Source organism: Antechinus flavipes, chromosome 3 (assembly GCF_016432865.1).
Source record: "Antechinus flavipes isolate AdamAnt ecotype Samford, QLD, Australia chromosome 3, AdamAnt_v2, whole genome shotgun sequence".
Classification (NCBI taxonomy): Eukaryota; Metazoa; Chordata; class Mammalia; order Dasyuromorphia; family Dasyuridae; genus Antechinus; species Antechinus flavipes.
The window spans coordinates 230,650,712-230,674,082 of record NC_067400.1 but is presented as its reverse complement, the minus strand read 5'-3'; the positions used below and the strand labels follow the sequence as shown (position 1 = coordinate 230,674,082).

General features: G+C 32.0%; 1 protein-coding gene across 1 annotated transcript in view; it reads right to left on the bottom strand.

Moving 5' to 3' along the window:
• Positions 1–23,371, bottom strand: part of OCA2 (OCA2 melanosomal transmembrane protein) — a 533,107-nt gene that overhangs the window by 74,180 nt on the left and 435,556 nt on the right. The gene's annotated exons all lie outside the window — the stretch shown is intronic.

The following is a 23,371-nucleotide window of genomic DNA, read 5'->3' as shown; positions in this document are numbered from 1 at the left end:
TTCTGTTGCTTCAGTTGCTATTAATTCAGTGATTCCCAAGGCTTATTTTTAGTTCACTGGGGCTGTGCTTATGTCACCCCAAGTATGACAGACCTTTTCTGCAGACCTTATTAATTAGAAAAGTATTTCATCCCATCCTTTTGTAGTTCTGTTGTCCCAAGAAATGTTTTTTGGAATTATTTAAAGTTGTTTGGAAGGGTTTATGAGAAAGCTCAGGTGAGTTCCTGACTTTTCTCTGCCATCTTAGCTCTACCCCTTAGGCATCAAGAGACCAATGGCTCCAGAGGAGAATATGTGTCCGCAAGCTAAAGACTTTTATGCTCAGGAAATGAATTCTCTGATTCTGATCCCAAAACTCTTCATGAAAACACATTAGATTGAAGTCTTATTTTTATAATTTATGACACCACCAATTTATCTTGTTTATCCAACCTGCTTTGAATGAAATGGTACCATAATGGAACTAATGGTCTGATAATGTAGCTACCAATCAAGTAGATTTCTTTACTTAGAGTTGACACTATGTACTGGAATGCATTTGTCCCTATTAAGCTAGAAATATTGTCTTTTCCTGAGATTAAATTCATAAAACACAATAGATATAATGTCCTGTCCACATTTATCAAAATATTAATATTATGACGAACCAGATTTGATGTATGCTGATGGGATTTAAATGTTTGTCTTTTAGTATCACTGATTAGTTGGTATTTCACAAATGTAGAAGTTAAATAAATATTTGTTGTTAATCAGAGATTAGTGCTAAAAGGGATCATAGAGGCTATGTAGTCCAACCTCCTCATTTTACAGATGAGAAAACAAATATTCAGCTAAGAAGACAGAATTGGAATTTGAGTTTTTTGACTGCAGATCCAGAACACTTTCCACTAAACCAGAAGTATAAAATACAGACTCTGTGAGCCATAAGTGGTCCATAACACTTTCAAGTGTAGGGGTACTAAATTAAATATGATTGGGAGTTGTTTAACAAAACAATTTTTTTTTAATCTAACATAAATAATATTAAAAGGTGGCTTTTCTAGGTTCATATATGCCCATTGGGATCCTGAGTTTAATGCCCTTCTCTCTCCACATTTCTATTTGCCTTTGACAATAGTACTACACTAAACTATTCTATCTACATTCAGCATGTTACTGTGAGAAGAATACAGGATCTAAAATTAAGAGTGTGTAGGTTCAAATCCTATCTCTTCTATTTACTACTAATGTGACTTTGATCAGTTAACCTTTCTGGGCCTCAGTTTCCTTATCTGTAACGTAAGAAAAGTAGACCTCATGATCTCCAAGGTATTTTTTTAGCTCCAAATCTATAAGCCTATGACTGTTATTTTATATAAGAACCATCTGGAATCTACTCTTACTGGAGTTAAACTTATGTAGTAAGTGTAATGGAAGTTAAACTTACATAGTAAATATAATGATATAGTTTCACTTTGATTCTAACTTTCAACTTGACAGTTTATTATTCTGTGACTCTGAAGTTGGAAACCTCTGGTCATCTCTACACAGTAAGGGGTTCCATCCAAATGAAAGGAAACTGGAGTCAAAGCTGTCTCTAGGATGAGAGTTTAATATTTCTGGATTACTTCATGATCAGACTGTGCTAATCAGGAAGTTACATTACCTGGGCAGCACTGACTGTTCCCTTTCATAGATATTTCTCATCCTCCTTCTTTAAAGCTAACTCATAGTGAGTGTCAATGTGGTTGACTGGCAGATATATGACTAGCAGTACTTTTCCCACTGTGCACATGTGAAGGTTGCCTCTAGGTGGACAGCTTGAGTCCTTGTTTGTAGACCCCATTGCTGTTGGCACCTTTACTCTTACACACCATGTTCAACATAATACATTTGCTCAAAAAGAACCAGTTCACTTCTGATCACTAGGGATGATATACCTCTTGCTATGGTTTCTAAATATTCCTATTTATTTCAGGCTGATTCAGAATTATAAAATCAATAGCTAAAAAGGGACTGTCGGGAACATCTAAGGCTATCCTCTCATTTCACCAGGAAACTAAGGTCCAGGAAGGCTGGGATTTATCCAAGATAATAAAAGCAGCTGAGTTGGTATTCAAAATCAGTCCTCTGTTTCTTAAACCAGTGCTCTTACTATTTTAAGTTTTGTAGTTCTGTTTGATGCAATAATTGAGGGTAATTCCCACCCTCTTTGCTTAGATGTCCTACTTCACTTCAGCTGTTTAGTGTCCATTGTCCTGCCATATTCCTAGATATAATCACTAATGGTAATGGAGAAGCTGCAGATTTCTTGAACTTCTTTAGTCCTATCACTTGATGTTTAAATGTGTCTTATAAGTATTTCACTGAAACCATTCAATGCAAGCAGATAGCACTTTTTGTTGTTTCAAATGCAGTTCCTTCTTTGACAATGATGAAGTGGAGGTAAGAAGCAGCTTGGGTGTTATAAAGAATACTGAAGATAAAAACTGCTGAGAAAACTGAAAATGCAGCAGAAGTTAGACTTAGATTGAAGTTTTATGCCATATTTCACAATAAATTCAAAGGGTATACATGGTTTTAAGGTTAAAAAAAACATACCAAACCATTTGAAAGAGATCATATATTTTCATAGCTATGGGTAGAAAGTACATTCTTAACTAAACAAGGGATAGAGACAATTACCAATAATCAAATTGATAACTTTTATCTATTATCTTGAATGTGAAACAGAACAATTTCTAAACAAACAAAATCAATCTACGAAGCATTTAAATGAATCAAATGAAGGGGAAATCTGTGAATTGCATTTTCAGATAAAGGTTCAATATCCAAGACATATATACTATATGCATATATAAGATGTATTTTATATATACATACACACATATAAAAATATAGGTGTATATGTATTTTTGCATATAAACGAAAGTCATTCTTCTAAAGATAAATTTAATATGAAAGAACTGCCAACTATTAACCATATGAAAAAAAATCTAAATTACTAATAATCTCACATAGCAAACTGGTAAAAATGGCAATGATGGAAATATTCCATGTTGGAGAGGTGGTGGTACTCTACTGTATTGTTAATGAAACTATGAATTCTTATAACCATTCTGAAAAGCAATTAAGAATTATGCAAATAGAGTAACTAAAATGTCCATTCATTTTGGCCTAGAGATTCTAATTACCAAGCTTAAACCTCAAGAAACTAATGATAAGAAAAAAGTCCCTTAAACACAAAAAACATTTATAGAATAACTTTTTGTGGTAGCAAAGAGTTAAAAGGAAATTAGGTGCCTATTTATTGGGAAATGGCTAAACAAAATGTGACACATAATAAAATAAAAATCATAAATATGATGAATACAGAGAAGGATAGACAGATTTAGGTAATCTGAGGCAGAGTCAAGTAAGCAAAGTCAAGAGGAAAATGACTACAAAAAGAGAAATAAAAAGAAAAACCGTAAAACATTCAAAAGTTAATATTGAAAAATTATAAAGAAGCAGCATAATTCCAAAAAAAAGAAATAGAAGACCTCCCTGTCTCATTCCTTTGCTGAAGTCCATAAGTGTTAGACATTGAATACATTTTCAGACTTTTTGATGTATTAATTGGTTTTGCCAATTTTTGTCTCTTTTTCCTTTAAAACCTACTGTGAAAAGAAATGACTCTTTGGGAGGAAGAGAAATAGTGGGAGAAATTCCGATGTTTAGATATAAAATCTTAATAAAACTGAATCAAAAAACTGAAAGAAAAATACAGCATTATGACTCAAGAGATTTAAATTCTAACTCTGGCTATGACATTTGCTCATTATTTAAATTAGTCTTTCCCTGACTCTCCCTATAAATACATCTCCCTATAAATAAAATGGGCTAAAATAATTGTCCTCTCTACAATATATTTTGGTTATTACTAGTATTGGAGAACAAGGCTTGGTAAATCTTAAAGCATCCTGCACAGAATCACACAGCTAAGCGTGTGAAGTCAATTTGAAATCAGGTCTTTCTTGACTCTAGACCCATTGCTATATCTGTTGCACCACCTCACTGCCCATGAAAATAGTTTTATTTAAAGTTGGGGTATAACTAAAATCAAAGAATTAATGTTCAGTTACTCCTAATTAGTGAATTCTATAATTTCCAGTAAATTTATGTGCTTCCAATTTTCTATATTTTCTTTTCTTTAAGAAAATAATGTCTTTACTATGTATATTGGCTTAATATTCTTATAATCTTCTTACTTTTTGCAACAGGTTTTGAATAATTATCACAAGTTGGTTCTGCCATGTTACCATGCTTAGGCAGGTAGGTGGCAAAGTGGATAGAGGACTGGACCTAGAGTCAAGAGGACCTGAGTTCAAATTTTACCACAGACATTTACTAGCTAATGACCCTAAACAAGTCATCTAACCACTGCCTACCTCAGTTTCTTCATCAGTAAAATGAGCATAACAGTAGCACCTACCTCTCTGGGTTACAGTGAGAATAACAATAAATAGTTGGAAAGCACTTTGCAAATCTTAAGGCTCTAAGTCACGCTGTGAGGGGAGGTTGTTATTGTCTTTATCATTGACTCCTGGCCTTAAAATTATTCATAATTCTATCTTCTTATGGTTTAGCTTTGTCCAGACTACTGGGTATGTTCCCTAAATATTTTATACTTTCACATCCATATATTTATGTAAATGAATTCACTCAGAATCAGAATAATCTATAATCATAACAATTAATAATCTATACTGAATGCAAACTCTAGAAATGCTACTCAATCATGAAATGAAAAAAGTGCCAATATTTCAAATGATTTTAAAGAGGAAACAGGCATACTTAAAATGAAAAATTGAAAATAACATAGCACATTTTTTTTTATTTTAACAGCACAAATTTAACTAATACTCAATATCCTAAAGAAGTAATTGTAAGATGGTGGTATCTAATGATGAATGAATGCAAATGGACCTTTTATTTGGTAATGCATACCATATAGTGATTGCATGTTATAGGATTCTGAATAATTTCACTATTTTATGATTCTAGAAGTTTGTGGATGCATCTTGCATTTATGATATCTTGTTAGTCATTTCTATGCTTGCTTCTTTACTGAGTCAGGAATGTAACATCCACTTATAAAATCATTCCTAAACCAAAAGAAAATCCTATAAATTACTTTATAATACAGTTTCCAGAAGAATATTAGAACACAAAGCAAGATGTCCACTTGAAAAAATGGCATCTGTAAAAGTACAAATATCAAATTCCAAAGACTGAGACTGAGAACTGAGCGTGGATCACAACATAGCATTTTCACTTTTTTTTGTTGTTTTCTTGCATTTTGTTTTCTTTCTCATTTTTTTTCCTTTTTGATCTGATTTTTCTTGTGCAGCAAGATTATTATATAAACATGTCTGCATATATTGGATTACCTGCCATTTAGGGAAGGAGGGGAAAATTTGGAACACAAGGTTTTGTAAGTATCAATGCTGAAAAATTATCCATGCATATGTTTTGAAAAGAAAAAGCTTTAATAAAAAATAAAAAAAGAAACACCTAAAACAACAAATATCAGAGTCCTTGGGTATACTATACATCACTCTTTGGAAAATTTTACTTGACTAGAGATTCACATCAAAGTATTACAGTTTATCCTAAAATGTGGTTTTCTGCCTTAGGACTTTAATGTGTAGGAAATAAAATGTGTTGACATCTCTCAGCATTATATTATTGAGAAATTTCCCAGATACAGCCTGGCATACAACTCATTTCATTCAGGTTTAATGGTAATATATATTTATGTGATCACTGCAAAATAGTACAATATTTCTTCAAATATTCTTGTGTGTGCTTCTGAAGTTTACCCATGATTTAGAAAATTATGGATCACTCTGTAAGAGCCCTAATAATGAGGGTTTGAAGCACTTCCAAGAATCCTAAATAGATCAGTGTTCTGGGTTGCCATTTTATGTTAGACACAATTGCATCAAATGCATTAATTAAGATTCTAATTATGCCATAGTATTCTTTAGCTTTATTGGTGATGGAGAATGGCTTAAGCAAGTCATTTACAACCCTATTATAACTGATGATATTATATTATGAAAATCCCTGAATAGCCAAACATGCTTCATAATTAACATAATTCAGAATCAAGAATAGCATATAGAATCATCTCTGACTAAAATACATTTTGGCTTCAGATAGTAGCTGCTATTGTCTCTGCATTTTCTGCATCTTTTATTTGTGATAAAGAACAGGAAATATAAGAATGACCCATTCTAAGCAGGAGTTAATAAAATTACATCCTTAATATTTAGTGTTTCAATATAGTGTATTTTTATTGTAATCCTATTTTATCTTATGTATTTTAAAAACATTATTTTGAGAAGGGATCAATGTAAAAAATGGTTCAAAACTCTTGTAACATGATGTGAGGGAAACACTTTAAAAAAAGAGCTACTGTGCTTTTTAAAAAGTCATAAATATTTATTAAGTCCTTAATATATGCCAAGCAAATATGGGACAGATTTACTTTAACTCATTCAGAGTGAGGAAACCATGGTCAAAGTGAAAATAAGTTCTTATATCTCACTGAAATCCTTTGTGCAGAGTATGAAGATATGGAACCCAGATACAAGTACAAAATGTCTCCAAGAGTCTACAGACTTTTTGATCCTATGCATAAGAGCTCTAACTCTATCACTCTTCTCCTCCTAGTATACCTTCTCATGAGCTTTTCTTAAACACAGCATCACTTCCTGGGGAAAGCTGGCCAAGAACAATGAACAGAGTACTGTCCCAAAAGTCTTCATGCAATTTTTAGCATTAGTAGCTTAACAATACAATAAGACTTTTGGAATTTTTTGTTTAAAGAATGACCCACAACAACAATAAAGTAGAATTGAGGTATAAATGGTGAATGAAATCTGCCTAAGTTTTGCTCTTTTGTGAGATTTAAAAATGAAAAAGGAAGCTGCTGGCTACTGTCAGATGATTGTCATATGCTGACATTCGTAGTTCCCCACTAGGATTGGGCAAACGAAACAAAAAAGTGAAATTAATGAGGTGATGACCAGCCTTGGACAGTGTTCCAGATACAGAAATTCCCCCATTCCATTTAAGTAGAAGCAAATGGGCCAGAAATGTTTAGATGTGTTCAGTGTTTACAAAGGCTCTTCAAGTCAGGAGGGAGCCTTTGATTTACAGATTACATCGCATCAAGCATATTCTTTCCAGGACTAAAAAGTTGCCTGACTTAAACTTTCTTTATAGAAATGGTAGCACCTTGATAAAAAGGTCGCTGAAACTGTATAAATATATACTGGCTTATTGGCCATAAAATGCCTCCACTACCTTTTCTCTTTTCCATTTCACTCATTCAGCACTTATTCAGCATTAACTCCAGTTCTTCTTACTCTTACTCTGTCATTCTTTCTATTTCATTCTCTAATAGTTATATTTATCATCCATCTTCCTTTAGTGATTCAAAGAAAGAATATTCAGCTAAAATAAGATTTCTGTTTTCTGAAGCTCTAGAAAGCAATGAAATGATAGAATGTGAACGCTTAGAGGACATGGATTTTTTTTATTTTCTGCCTTTGTATAGCCATTGCTGGGGCACAAAAATAAGTAATTAATAATGTTTATAATATAATCTCCTTGAGAGTAGGATTTAATTCTTTGAACTTGTATCCTCAGCACTCAGCACAGTATCTGGAACAGAGCAGATGTTTAATAAAAGATTTTTGCAAAGAACTTCCTTTGAATGATGGGGACAAGTGCACTTAAAATATGTACATAATAAATATAAAGTTAACACAAAAATATGTTTGTTCCCTCTCTTCTTCCCTCACATTCCTCTCTGGCACCTTGTTTTTCTATAACCAAATGCCTATGATCCTTAAAAATTTCTGGGTCACAGAGGCAGCTCATTTGGCTGTGTAAATGTAACTGGGTTCCTGATGTGTCTATATACTGCAAATAATTAATACTGTACTTACATTTCTATAGTATTTTAAATTTAATAATATACTTTCCTAGCAATAGTCCAGTGAGATAAGTAATGCAAATATTTTTATTCCCACTATACAGATGGGAAAACCTGAAATCAGAGAAATTAAAAGACTTGACTAGTAGTATATTATTGAGCAATTGTAACCACAATTGTTAGATGAAGATTTCAAAGCCAGGGTAAAAGATTCTATGTCTAGCACTGCTTCCTACTTTCCTTCATGCCTCTCTAAAATAGAATACTTCTAGGGAAAAGGATCTATAAGGACAAAAATGTTTGTAGCAGCCCTTTTTGTTGTGTCAAGAAACTAGAAAATGAGTGGCTGCCCATAAGTTGGGGAATGAGTAAATAAGTTATGGAATATGAATGTTATGTAATATTTTTGTTTTTTTAAGAAATGATCAACAGGATAATTTCAGAGAAGTCTAGGGAGACTTACATGAACTGATGCTAAATGGAGTAGAACCAGGAGAACATTGTACACAGCAACAGCAAGATTATCTGATGATCAGTTCTGATGGACGTAGTTCTTTTCAACAGCGAGGTAATTCAAACCAGTTCCAATGGTCTTGTGATAAAAAGAGTCATCTATACCCAAAGAGAGAACTGTGGGGACTGAATGTGTATCATAACATAGTATTTTCATCTTTTTTATTGTTGTTTGCTGACATTGTTTTTCTCATTTTTTTCCTTTTTGATCTGATTTTTCTTGTACAGCATGATAATTGTGGAAATATGCATAGAATAATTGCACATCTTTAATATATTTTGGATTACTTACTATTTAGGGGAGGAGGTAGAGGAAGGGAAGGAAAAAAATTCAGAACACAAGGTTTTACAAAAGTGAATGCTAAAAATTATCTCTGCATATGTTTTGAAAATAAACAACTTTGGGGCTGCTAGGTGCACAGTGGATGGAGCACCAGCCCTAAAGTCAGGAATTTTGAATTCAAAATCTGGTCTCAGACACTTAACATTTGCTAGTTGTGTGACCCTGGACAAGTCACTTAAATCACTATATTGTCTCAGCAAAAAAATAAAAATAAACAGCTTTAATCAAAAATAGAATACTTCTATTTGAAAAATATTAACTTAAGAAATTTTATTGATGTTTCATTTTTTACATCACCATATTTTTCTTTTGTATCTTTCTCCCTTCTTCTCTCAAAGAGTCATCCTGCCTAACAGATTGCATTTTTAAAGAATAAAAATCAGCTGAACTGATTAATATATCTAAACAGTCTGAAAATATGTGCAATATGTAACATTTGTGGGCCTTCCACAAATGAGGGTGTATTGCGAGTATCTTTTTATATCTCTTCTTTAGAACTATCCTTATTTTTCATAATTGTGAAAAATTCATTTTGGATTTTTTATATGTATGTCTCTTCCATTTACACTTTTATATTATTTATATTGTTTTCTTGTCTCTGTATATTTCATTCCATAAGTTCATGAAAATCTAAATTTTCATTTTTAATATGTTTTATTTATGCCCTTTTTTTCTTATCTGTCACTGTCCACTAGCCTTCCCCTCACCTTTTACTCAGGTAGAACCAATTTCTTATAAGAAACAGGTATAATCAAGCAAAAGAAATAAAAGGATTGGATATATATGAGATTATAATTTTGGTTCTGTACACCTAGTCCAATCACTTTTTCTACCAAGGGGTAGAGGATATATTTCACCCTTATTCTTCTGACTGCTGTTGACTGCTTATTATCTTAGTCAAAGTTCCAAAGATGGTTGGGGCAGGGAGATAATGTACTCTACATTGGTTCAAGCAAGTCAAATTACATATATATTTTCATCATTGAACTAGAGATTGCCACTTTCCTTAGGGATATATATGTGGTCCATAAGCTCAAAATCTGCTTCAAAAGAAAACTAGGTTTCCTAAGACATCACCTTCTCTGCTTCTTGCATCCAAAAATAGGCCTAGTATTTACCTTCTTTCCTCATGTTGCACTTGGCTCTGTGGATATGAATGAACTCCTGATGTGTATACACTGCAGGTAGTCCTTATACTAAAGCATCCTTATCCAAAAGCTTTGTGCACAATCATGTTGACTTTTTTCCTATCCTCATTCATTGCTTGTCTTCAGAAGGACACTTGTGATCAATGGCACTTGTGTTACATTGCTTAAATGGTACTTGTAAAATAATAAATGGCTCCACATGACTTAATTCTGTCAAGCCTCAAAACACTATGCTTTGGAGTTCATGATTTAGAAAATAGTTTAATAACACAGCATCCTTGCTGCTTTAGGTAAAATGGACTATATGCATACTTCATATGCATTATCTCACTGAGACCTTCATGACCTCATCAGCTGTTAGGAATTCATGCATTTCTATACATATCCCAGACCTATACATCCAGTCCTAGTCTCTCTCCTGAGCTTCACTCCTGTATTACATTTGCCTATAAGACATCTTGAACTGTACATCCTATAAGCACACTAAATTCAACATGTTCAAGATAGAACTTGCTATCTTTTTTCAAAACCTACCTCTTTTCTTCCCTGTTATTGTTAAGGGTACCAGTTACCCTGATTCATGACATCTACATTAGTTCCTCAGCCTAATTCCAATTACATATCCAGTCACTTACAAAAATCTCATTTCTCTCTCCAAAACATCTCTTTTTACATATTGTCTCTATTTGTACAGTCATCATTCTAGTTCAGGAATTCTTCACTTTTTACATAGACTACAGCATGTCTCCTATTTGATCTTTCTGTCACCAACCTCTCCTCACTTCAAACTATCAACCACATATTAAACTCTAGTGGCTTTCCTATTAGTACTACTTTATTTAAAAGTCAACTTCTTGGATGACATTTAAAGTTCTTCACTTTCTGGACCCTTCACACCTTTGCAGTTTTCTTACACAATACTCCCTACCAGGTACTCTGAATTTGGCTTACCTGGGTATAGTAGAACTTGTCATTTCATACATAGCAACCTGCTCATCTATACATAGGATGTTTTATCTACCTTCTCTATACATTTGTACTGGTTATTCCCCATCCCTTGGATGGTGACATAAAGGATTAAATATTGTACCTGAAGTCAGAAAGTTTTGAGTCAGATACATTATAGTTAGACAAGTTACTTAATCTGTAGCATCTTCAGTGTCCTTATCAGTTAAATGAAGCAATTTGACTCAATGATTTCTAAGGTCCCTTCCAATTCTAAATCAAATTTTTATATAAAGGTTTCCCTGAACAGGCCCAACTCGTAATTCTCTCTTTCCCTAAAGTACTCTTTATTGACCTTATGTTTAGACTGAATTATATTTAAGCTTATTGGCAAATTAATTGGGGCAAAAATAATGAAATTTATTAACATAAGCCTTACAACTTTTCATATCTTTAAACATTTGTGGGGTTTTTGTTTGTTTTTGTTTTTAAAGTATCATGGTATATTAGCTGGAGAGCAGGTCTATAGATTAAGAAAGGTTGGGTACAAGTCCTATTTTTAATCCTTTTGCCTTTGTAACTCAGAGAAAGTCACAGCCTCTCAGTACTCTATGGCTAGAGATGTAAAACTCTGAGCTCAAACCCAAATACAATGTAACTGGGAAATATGTAGCAAAATAAATAAAAATACAATGTTAATTAGTGATTTTCTAAGCTAATGTGTAGCCCAAGGTAATCGTTTCTATTTAAAGTTGTCATCACAACAAATTTGCTATTTGCAACTATCTAAGATTCTAAGTAGTAGAAAGAGTGCTAACCTGCACTTATAGAGGGACTTTCTGAATCTGGAAGATTACTGTAACAGTGAAATAATAGTTCTAATCATTATTCTGAAGATATTTTGATAATGTCTTCCTTTTCCTGTAATCACTTACTTTACATAATTTGACATTGAATTCACACAATTTTGACACATATTCTCTACATCTTCATTATGAAACTACTATTTTTCATATTATACCAAAGTAAACAAAAATATACACGGACATAATGTGATGGACAAACAGTTCATTTTTCTAAGTTTATCCTTTTTAAATTTATTTTTGAGTTTGGTTTTTTGTGGTGGGATATTTATTTTGTTTTGGGTTTGGGTTTTTTTTTTTTTTTGGCCTTTCTTCATATCTTCAGATCTTAGTACAGTGTCTAGGACAAAAAAAAAAAAAGGTGCATAATAAATACTTTTTTAACACCACAGTTAGCAGTTGACTCCTCCCCCTGCACTGGTTTTGAATTACTGATATTCTTCCCACTTTAAGTAGCTTACATCAATTTATGATAACTCCTCTAGTTTCTAGTTAACTGTGGACCTGTGTTAACTTGTCTTAATTCCATTATAGCCCATAAATTTTAGTAGGGTTTAAGTCATATGAACTACTTTGAAATATGATGGATGAAATGGTGAAAAGATGTTATAGAATTAAATCTCAATTTGGGAATGTCAGTAATTCTAGTACTATTCTGCTTCTAAATATATCAATCTTTTTATATTCATCATCTTTCAGTGAGACTTGCATATTTAATAGAAGTTAAAAATCTTACAGTAAAAACTACTTTAGGATGGGTATTTTACCAGCCACAAAACATGTCCCAATCTTACAAACTCATATGGACATTTTCCAAAAATGATTTTGATATAGCCATGAATTAAAAAGCAAATTTTAACTATAAAATTTTATTTTTTTCATCAAAAAGAATTTATTAGGCACTATGTGTCAAACACTGGACCACTTATTAAGGAAATAAAAAAGGCAAAAAACAAACAGTCCTTGCTGTTCTTTCTAATGGGGAGATGAGATAAAAAACATTTAGGAATGTGCAAGATATATATAGTGCATGTAGATGGATAATAATCTATAAAGGGGGAGATATTATTGACTGGGTACTGAAAAGGCCTTCCATAGAAGATAGGGTTTGAGCTACATCTTGAAGGAAGTCAGAGAAACTAAACAGAAAAAAACAATGGGGCAGAGCATTCAAAACATGGGGGAAGCAGTTCAAAGGTACTGAGTGTAGAAATGTTCAAGACTCTATTCTTAGTATTATCTTGCCAATTACATGTATTTTTTAAAAAATATATAACATTCAGCAATTGCCTTATTCCCCCTTCACTTGCCTTGTCTTATTGCTATTCTTCCAACTTTAAGTAGCTTATAACACATGATAGAGGAATCAATGACAAACTTTGGTTCCCAGGTCCCTGTGAAGCCTTGGTTTATATTCTAGAAATGAATTAGACTACTTTGCAGCAATAGTTTGTCAGTTTTTGGAATTGTTTTTTGTTTGTTTTCAACCCAAATATACTTTGAATTTTGAGACAACTGATCCTATTTTAATTGTGAGGGTTGAACAATCCTTGAAATGTCTGACATTTTCATGCAAGATAACAACTGCAATATTTTTAATGACTATTGTAAAGTATGATCTTGAAAAACTACAACTTTTGAATCTTTTTGAGCAATAGACATTCTTTAAAACCATAGAATTTTCATAGATCAACTTCCCTAATGAATATTGATGTAAATATTTAAATAAAATATTGATGAGGAGATTACAGCAATATATCACAAAGATCATATTTTATGAAAAGGTTGAATTTGTACAAAGAATTCAGGCCAGTTCACTAAGGGGGAAATGATAATCAATAAGAAAAACAGCAAAAATCATAACCATATCAACAGACAGAAAAAAAAAACTTCCAAAAACAAAGTCCATTAGAAAGCATAGGTATAAAGTTTTTCTTAAAATGATAAGTAATAACTATCTAAAACCAAGAGCAAAATTATTTGCACTAGACATAAGCTATAGATCTTTCCAATAAAGCAATAAACATTTTTAATAAACCAATAAAAAAGCAGAGGTGAAGAATGTTCATTATCACTATACAATATTCAATATTTACTAGAAAAATTAGCTATAACAATAACAGAAGAAAATTGAAAGAACAAATATAGATCATTAGGAAACAAAATGATCATTTTTTTGCAGGTGATATTATAACATGCTTAAAGAACCCCAGAAAATCAACTGAAAAAAATCAAAACAATTTACAATTCTAGCAAATTTGCAAAATTATTGCACACAAATTATTGGCATTTCTATATATAATTGACAAAATCCAGAAGGAAGACTTAGAAAAAATTCCACTTAAAATAACTGCAGACACTATAAAATACTTGAGAGTCTATATGTTAAAACACAAATAGGATCTATATAAATGCACTTGAAACATTATTCATGCAAATGATGGCATATCTAAACAATTGAAGAAATCCTAATGGCTTATGAGTAAATTGAGTCAATATGATAAAAATGACAATATTATCAATTTACTTATTTAGTGCTATACTATTCTTATCATCAATAATCCATTTTAGAACCAAAAAATAATAATAATAATTTATGAGGAGGAACAAAACATCAAGAATATCAAGGGAATTAATAAAACAATATGAACAAAGTGGGGCATGAAGGTGTAGGGTAGAGATACTATTAGTATCCATTTTAAAACTATACTACAAAGTGGTAATCATCAAAAAATATGGTATTGAATAAGAAACAGAGTGAAATTTTAATCAATGGAATAGATTATAAATAAAATATAGAGAAGCAACTTATCACAGTAACAATGTTTGATAAATTCAAAGGTCCTAGATATCTGGCCAAAACCCCACTATTTAACTTCTAATATACTTCTAGTAAAAAACTTCTGGTAAAACTTCTAGTAAAAGTAGAAAGTTGTTTAATAGAGATTTGTTAGAGGCCAAGATCTTATACCAAGGTCAAATTTATTTATCACATGATTAGAAAAAAATTATATCATAAGCAAATTAGAAAAGCATAGAAATATTTAACCTGTCAGATCTATGAATGGAGGGCAGAGAGTTCATGACCAAAAAAAGAGCATCATGGGAGATAAAATATATAATATAGATTACATTAAATTAAAAATGATTTGCACAAACAAAACCAGTGTAGACAAAGTAAGAAGTAAAACAGGAATCTGAAGAGAAGTGGAATTTAAAAGAAGTTTCTATTATAAGGGTTTCATTTCTCAAATACATAGGGAAGTGAGTCAAATTTACAAAGTAAGTGCCATTCCCAAATTGGTAAATGGTCAGAGGATATGAACAAGAAGTTTTCAGAAGAAAAAATCAAAGCTTTCCATAGTTGTATGAAAAAATGCTCTGAATCACTAATAATTAGATAAATGTTAAAACCCTAATTCATCACCTAAGATGACAGAGAATGAAAATGACAAATGCTAGCGATGTGGAAAAACAAGTGCATTAATGGATTGCTGCTGGAGATGCTGGAATATCTTTAATGGAACAAGCTTAACCTTCTGGAGAAAAATTTGGAACTGTTCTCAAAGGGCTATAAAATTATGTATGCATTTTGGCCCATAAATAATGATACTCACTACATGATACATCAAAGAGATCAAAGAAAAAAAATAATCAGCATGTACAAAAATATTTATAGCAGCTTGTTTTGTAATAGCAAAGAATTGGAAGGTAAGAGAATGACCACAGTCAAGGAATGACTGAACAAGTTATGGCATATGATTGTTTGGAGTGCAATTTTGCTGTAGGAAATGATGAAAAAAATAATTTCAGGAAAACCTGAAAAGACTTAGATGATATAGAGTAAATTGAGAATAATGTAGTTGTAACAGCAATACTATACTGATAATCTACTATAAAAGACTCAAAAATTCTGATCAATACAATGATCTCTAATTCCAAAGGACTCATGATAAAAAATGCTAAATCCAAGGAGAGAACTGATGAACTCTTGGGTTCCAATTGAAGCATTTTTTTCTTCATTTTTCTTGCTTCTTTTTACAATGTGCCTAAAGTGGAAATAGGATTTCTATGACTTCATATATATAATGGGTACTTTATTTCTTTGCTTCTTACTATGTAGGAGGGGTTTAAGGAAGAGAGAGAATTTGGAATTGAAAATAAAATTAAATCTAAATTTAAAAAACGCAGAATTTAAAATACAACAAAACAGCACAGTGAAATATGAGTGTATAGCATTAAATTCCACACTCAACTTAAAGTGAATTAAACAGGGGAGAGGAGGAAAACCACATCAATCTTATTGCATAAAATCAAGATCAGACATTCCACAGTGGCTTAGCATCAGTAAACATCCATATGACCAAGTGCCAACATAAATGAAACTGTAGCAGATTTTTTGTTTGTCCTAAGTAATTCACACAATTTAATATAAACACACACACACACACACACACACACACACACACACACCTCAATTAATACCTACATTCCTTGAAAACAAAGATTGTTGTTCTTATTTCTTTAATCTCAAAGGCCTAAAGTACTGCCTAGTTCATAGTAGGTATTTTTTAAAGTACTTTTTTACTGAGAAGTGCTTTTATTTTTAAAAGAACAAATAATTAATATTTGTATTACAAACTTACATAGATAAAAGTCACATTTGCTTATAACATTGGCTTTTAAAATTGAAGAATTAAGAATATTGAGATATTTATAAACAAGTATACCAATTAAAAATTACATTAATGTATCCTAATAATTTGTATTTTTGCATTTAGAATAAGGGGAAAGTATGTATAGTGACCACAACAATGTAAATAAAATTTAAGATGCTGAACTTCACTACAATTCAACTAAATTCCAATGGTCAATCTTGATAGAGCAGTAAAGTTGATGGAAAAAAGTATTGGGGGACAGAAATTTATCAATCCGTGATAAATGTGAAAGGTACAGGAGATACAAATACAAATACAAAAAAAAAAAAAAAAAAAAGGAAACAATCCCTAATCTCAACTAATTTATATTTTTAGAAGGGAGATTTCAGTTGAAATAGGATATGGTGGGGAGATTGGTATATTGAAAAATAACAATAGTATAAAAAGCACCATACCTTAATAAAAATTAAATAAATATGTGTGTGTGTGTGTGTATTTTACACACATGTGTATGGGTGCATGTGTCTATACATGCATGATGTATATGATCATATATGTATGTTAATTGAATATATTTATATTTATATTTATATATATAATACCACATTCATTTACCACATTTGCTCTCCCTCATTTATTATCTTTCATCTTGAGTTCATTTCTAGTTTTAATAAGATTGCATTTCTTTGAATACTTTCACAAAAATGGGTCATTTTTTGATGTCATAGACATCCTTGGGAAGTAAAGTCAGGACTTAAATTGCTGGATCAAAAAGTATGGAAAAATAATTATCCTGCTTATCTAATTATTTCCCCCACTTTGAACTGTCTTGCCTGTATTATACTTTATAGGAGGTATTTAATAAATGTTTATTGATTAATTCATAAAGTAGGTGACAGATGTACCATATCTCCATTTTACAAATATAGTTCAGAGACATAAAATGATTCAGCCTTAGTTATGCATCTATTAAGTGCCACAGTCAGATGTTAAATATAACAGATTTTCTTACTGCTCTGTCAGTTTTAACTAATTTGGGTGGGTGACATAAGATGAGAAAGTTTCTTCTAAATTAGCTACTCTATTGGTTTAATAAATCACTGTTATTCTGGTGACTAATATTTATTCAATACTGTGCTGTGGGGTTTCTACTAGGAGTTCTTAATTGACAGGTTTTCAATTAGAGTAAATGCATTTGTGTAATAATTAAATAATGTACTCATAGAGATTTAGTTACCAGTTTCATTCTGTACTTTTAATAAAGGGAAACTAATTAGTAGTGACCCATAGCCAAATAGGGGGAAAATAAAACTATATTTCAACAGAGAACATTTGCATTTAGAAATGTGTAGCAAAAAAGCCACTTCAAAATAACTTTGTTTCCAGGAGTTAATGCCTAACCATTTTGTGGGGGAAATTCAGATTTCTATCAGAATCCACATTTTTTTGTAAACTCTCAAAGGAAAGTATTTCTTTTTCAAATTAAATCAAAACTCCAAGGACTGTTTTTCCTTTGGTATAAATCAGTATTAATTTGGCATAGAGGCCCAAAACAAAACAATTCAGACTCTGAGTCAAAAGTCCTGGATTCAAGTATCTTTTCTGGCTGTATTATGCTGGTGAAATTATTTAATCTTTTAGTGCCTGTACTATCTCCTAAAACAGTAAGTAGTAGTACTGATGTTCATTGATAAATGGGTAAGAGTTCCTAATGCCAGTGAAATCATAGATCTAGAATGAAAAAAAAAAGTTATGTCAAATTTTGAACCTTTTTTTTCATTTATTAGGTGTTCTTTATATTTTATTGTAGTGTATGTATGTCTTGTTTTTCTCTTAATTTTTCAGTTAGCATATTATCAAGGAGGACATCTATACTTTTTCTACAGAATTCTTGGGAAATATTTTGCAGGGGTTTAATTTCACATTCTTAAATCATTAAGCAGCTTACTTTGGTTAGTTTTACTTCAGGCATAACTGCATTTTTCCCTTACTTCCTGAAAGGCTTCTTTCCCACACATTGAGCTAACAACGTCTAGAGAAACTTTCTAACTAATTAAATTGAGTTCAAATAAACCTGTGGCTATAAACCTTGTAATGTGTTGTCTTAAATAGTAAAGCTATGTTAATATTCTTTTCATGGATATTGTTATCATCTATAAGCAATATGAAAAGTGCAAAAGCACATCAAAGTATTATGCATTTAGAGCTAAAAGGGACATCAGAGACCAGCTAGTTTAACACTTTTATTTTACTGATGAGGGAAGAAATATTGAAGTTTAGGAATGAATTGCCCAATGCCACATATACTAAGTGTCAAAAGCATATTTGAGAGCTGGTTTTCTGAATCCAGAGTCAGTGAGACAAGCAGATAGGATAACTGGGATATAATCTGAACTCTGTCATTCACTACCCACATGACATAGATCATAGACATGGCAAACCACTCAAGTATAAAATGAGAATCACAATACAAACTAGACCTGCCTCCTCTTACAGGCTTGTTATAAGGATCAAATCAGATAATGTTTTGCAGCTAGTGAAAAAGACTAAAATTGTATTAATAGAAACAATAGTTAAAAAAGGAAAAGGAAAAAATATAAGGGTTTTTTGGTCTTATAGATCTTTTAAACAACCAATAAGCATTTATTAAGTGCCTGTTATGTTCTAGGCACTGTGCTAATCACTAGAGGTTTATTAATTTATCAATACCTTTTTTTCCCCATCACAGTCTTCTTCTTCTCCTCCCTCTTGCATGTGTAAACAGACAGATGAATTCACTTAACAAGAATTCATCAGATGCCTACTATGGGCCATTTGCTATACCTGATGCTAGTGACAGAAATACTAAAAACTATATACTATTGGATTACTTGTCTAGGGGAGGGGTGGGGAAGGAAGAGAGAAAGGGAAATTTGGAACACAAGGTTTTACAAGGGTAAATGTTGAAAACTTTCTTTGCATATATTATGAAAATAAAAAGCTATTATCAAAATAAATAATAAAAATTGTATACTTTTCTTTGACCACAAAAAGCTTATAGTGTCTTCAGAAGACAACATGTCATGCTCTAAATATATGCAGAATAAATATAAATACAAGAACATTTCAGGAGAGAGGCCACTAGCAATTATGGGACTCAGGAAAGGCTTCAAGTAGAAAGTAGTGTTTGACTTAAGTCATAAGGGAAGTAAAGAGGGAGTGTATAAGGGATCTGGTCCAATCTTCTCACTTTCTAAATGAAAAAACTGAGACCCTTAGATATTCACTGACTTATCAAAGATGATAAAGTATCAGAGATAGGATTTGAACCTGGCTCTTCTGGATCCAAAATCCTGGATCTAGGATCATTTACTGCATTCTGAGCCATTGAAAGTCATCCTGTAGTTTGTCTTACCACAGGACATCAATGACTGAAGGAGAAAGTAAGACTGATGACTTTATCCATCTCTGCCTCACTTAAATTCAATTCATAAGCAAGCCAAGACATAACCCTTATGGTGTCATTGGTCCTTTGCATGAACAAAGGACAAACAACAACAGAGTGGTCTTTCTATCTATCTATCTATCTATCTATCTATCTATCTATCTATTTATCTATCGATACTGGAGTGGTTTGCATTTCCTTCTCCACCTCATTTTACAAATGAGAAACTAAGGCAAACAGGAGTAAGTGATTTGCTCATGTTCACACAGTTAGTGTCTAAAACCAGATTCGAATTCATGAAGACAAATCTTCCCAAACTACTCCACTATATTCACATGATTTAGTTCACTAATTCTATGTGATAATTGATGGGCAGTCAATTTTTTTCTAATTTTTTACTATCACAAACAGTGCTACATGGGACTTTCTAGTTGTTTTTTTTGTTGTTGTTGTTTTGTTTTGGTTTGGTTTTTTTGGCAATTTAAAGGATATCTGGGTCAATAGTTGTACACAGCTTAGTAGACTTTTCTTGTATATTTAGAAATTGATATCCAGAAATTCATAGCTTTATTAACAGTGTATTAATTACCCATCATCCAAGAACTTTTCCAATTCATTTTTGCCTTTATTTTGTCAATTTGTTGGAAAAGTATGAGATAAAATGTCATAATTCTTTAAATTTATTTTTCTTACTATTCTTGATTTGGAGAATCTTTTCATTTAATCATTAATACTTTGTGACCTTTAGTTTTATGAATTTTAGGATTAGAGTTTATATGAGGATGTTAAGAATAATGATGATGGGGTAGTCATTAATTTTATTGAAAATATATTGCCCCTATTTTTCATGGAAGTTGTTGCATATAATGATGAATAGTGTCAATGTACTGGTTTGTTTTGCTGAACTTAAAAAAACTGTTGTAAGAGAAGTGTTCACTGGGCAAAGAATGGAGAAGTAGTATATTTGGAAATGAGAGTGACAAAAGAATAAACACACATACAACATAAAGTTTAAAAAAACCAATTCATTCCTGGTTAATGTCAAGCTAATTTATTTTTTCACAGTTTAACTAAATTGTACCAGGGAATATCATGGACTTAGTGGAAATTATTTCAGCAATGTATTTGACAAATTCTTAGGTGTTATTCTTATGGGGAAATTGGAAAGTACAGATGGATTGAGAATTTGGTTGAACAACTAAACTCTAAGAGTACACTTTCATGTGAGGATGTCAACTTAAAAAGCAGATTCTAATAAAGTGCCCCAATTATTCATTTTTGGAGCTCAACATTTTTATCAGTAATTTCAACATTCTCATCAAATATGAAGTTGGCACAAATTTAGAAAGAAGAAATAATTCACTGCAGGGAAGATTTAGGATTCAAATATATCTCAATAGACCAAAACAATTATCTGAATCCACTAAAGATCATTGTGAAATCTTCTACCCAATTTCAGAAAATCACTTTTTAGAAGTACAAGTTGAGGGAGTCAAAACTAGACAATGATTCATATGAAAAATTCTAGGAGGGATAATTCCATATGAATTGGTGGTGTAACAAGATAGTCAAAAAACTTGGTATACTTTTGGGAACCAATAAGTAACATAGTATTCAGAACAAGAGGGGAATAAGTTCATTCCAGCATACAATTCTGATAGCAGATTTTAGAAAGAACATAGATAAGTTGGAGTTGCAAAAGCCCAACTAGGAGAGAGATTTGAAATCATGTGGCATGAGAACTCGCCAGCTAACAAGGGAGCAGAGTTAAAAACTATCTCTTAATATTTGAAATGTTGCTTGTTAGCGGAGGGTTCAACTTATGCTTATTTCAGTGGGTGGAAGCTATAGAAAAAACTACTAACATCTAAAGTTATCCAGTAGGATCATGGTCTGCTGGAGGATACAGTAGATTCTGATTTTTGGGAGGCCTTGAAGCAAAAGGTTGTTAAACTGGTGATGATGCAGAATAGATTTTAATAAACGTGTGGTTTAAACAATATGCTTTTTGAGACTCATTTCAATTCTAAGAATCAGGAATTCTGATCTATTAGAAGAATCTTGTACTAGAGAGCAAATCAGTGTCATTGTAGGAGTCAGTGAGTATATTAATATTCTTCTAAAGCTATTTTTAAAAATTGTGAAGTGATTCTCAAGTACTAGTCCATTAGCCAGATTTATTTTGCAATGACTAAGCATTTTCACTGGCTATCTCCCATGCCTATAATGCTTTCCTTCCTCATTTCTACCTCTCAGCTTCCCTTATTTACTTCCACTCTAAGTTAAATTTTCACTTTCTTTCTGTAAGATTTTCCCAGTTCTCCTTAATCTTAGTGCCTTTAGTCTCAAACTAATCCAATTCATCTTGCATGTCTTTACTACATGTAAGCTGTATGTTACTTGTATGTTGACAATTGCTAGTTGGCTGATTACCACTACTGTGTCTAAGTGTGCCTTATCACATAGATTACCAAAAATCCAGAAGTCTTATAACTGATACAGCAGAGTAATTATATAAGAATATTTGTCATAATGTAGCTACTAAAGTTCAAAAGCATCTCATTGAGTTACATCAATCTGGATAATCCTACCACCTTCATTCTCAAATCTAAATAAATATATTCAGAATAGAACACTGAATCTTGAAGATGATAAAAAATATTTATTGTATAAATAAAAATAAAAGTGTTCTATTCATTTATTTAAATGGCTAAATTTGCACAACATTGGTGGTGTTTTGCATGGCATATTTCATTATATTCTTTTTCAATAGCATATATGCTGTTTCTTCAGGTCAAATTCACATTATTTTCCTTGTATGGATTTGACCATTGAAGTTTCTGAAAGCCAAACACTGCAGGTGAAGAGACTACCTGAGGTTACACAATGTCAGTAATAGTATAGGAATTAGGACTCAGTCTGCTCCTAGGGCATATGCTACTTCTATTTTGAGTAATATCCCTGAGAACAGCTCATTTAGATGTCTTTCTGTTATTTGGAGGCCTTTATCCTGTAGCCCAGAGGCATCAGACAGTAGAACATAGGGTTTTGCAGAGAGTAGACTTTTAATAAGTATTTGTGAAATGAGCCAATCTAACTGTGTCCTGAAGAGTAGCCCCTCACCAAATTGTTCCAATGATAATCATCATGTCCAATAGTAATGATGATGATGATGAGAGGCAGCAATAACAAAACAAGGCAATGCCAACCAGCCAGTGATATATATTAGAAGCTCTGTGGCCTAAGAAATTTCTGAGTGTGAATATGTGAAGGCCTGCTGGAAATCATGGAATGCTATTTAGTTGATCATAGGTAGGACCACTGATTTGATTAGTGTGACCAACTATTTCATGAGCTTATGAGATAGATTGTGTGGCATAAGGTTACTATAGGCTGGCCCTACTCAAAACTCATAGTTATTAGCTTGATGTAGAAGATGAGGAGTGAGTGACATTCCTTCATGTTGTGGAATCACAAGAAGGAAAAATACAATTAGAACAAATAAGAA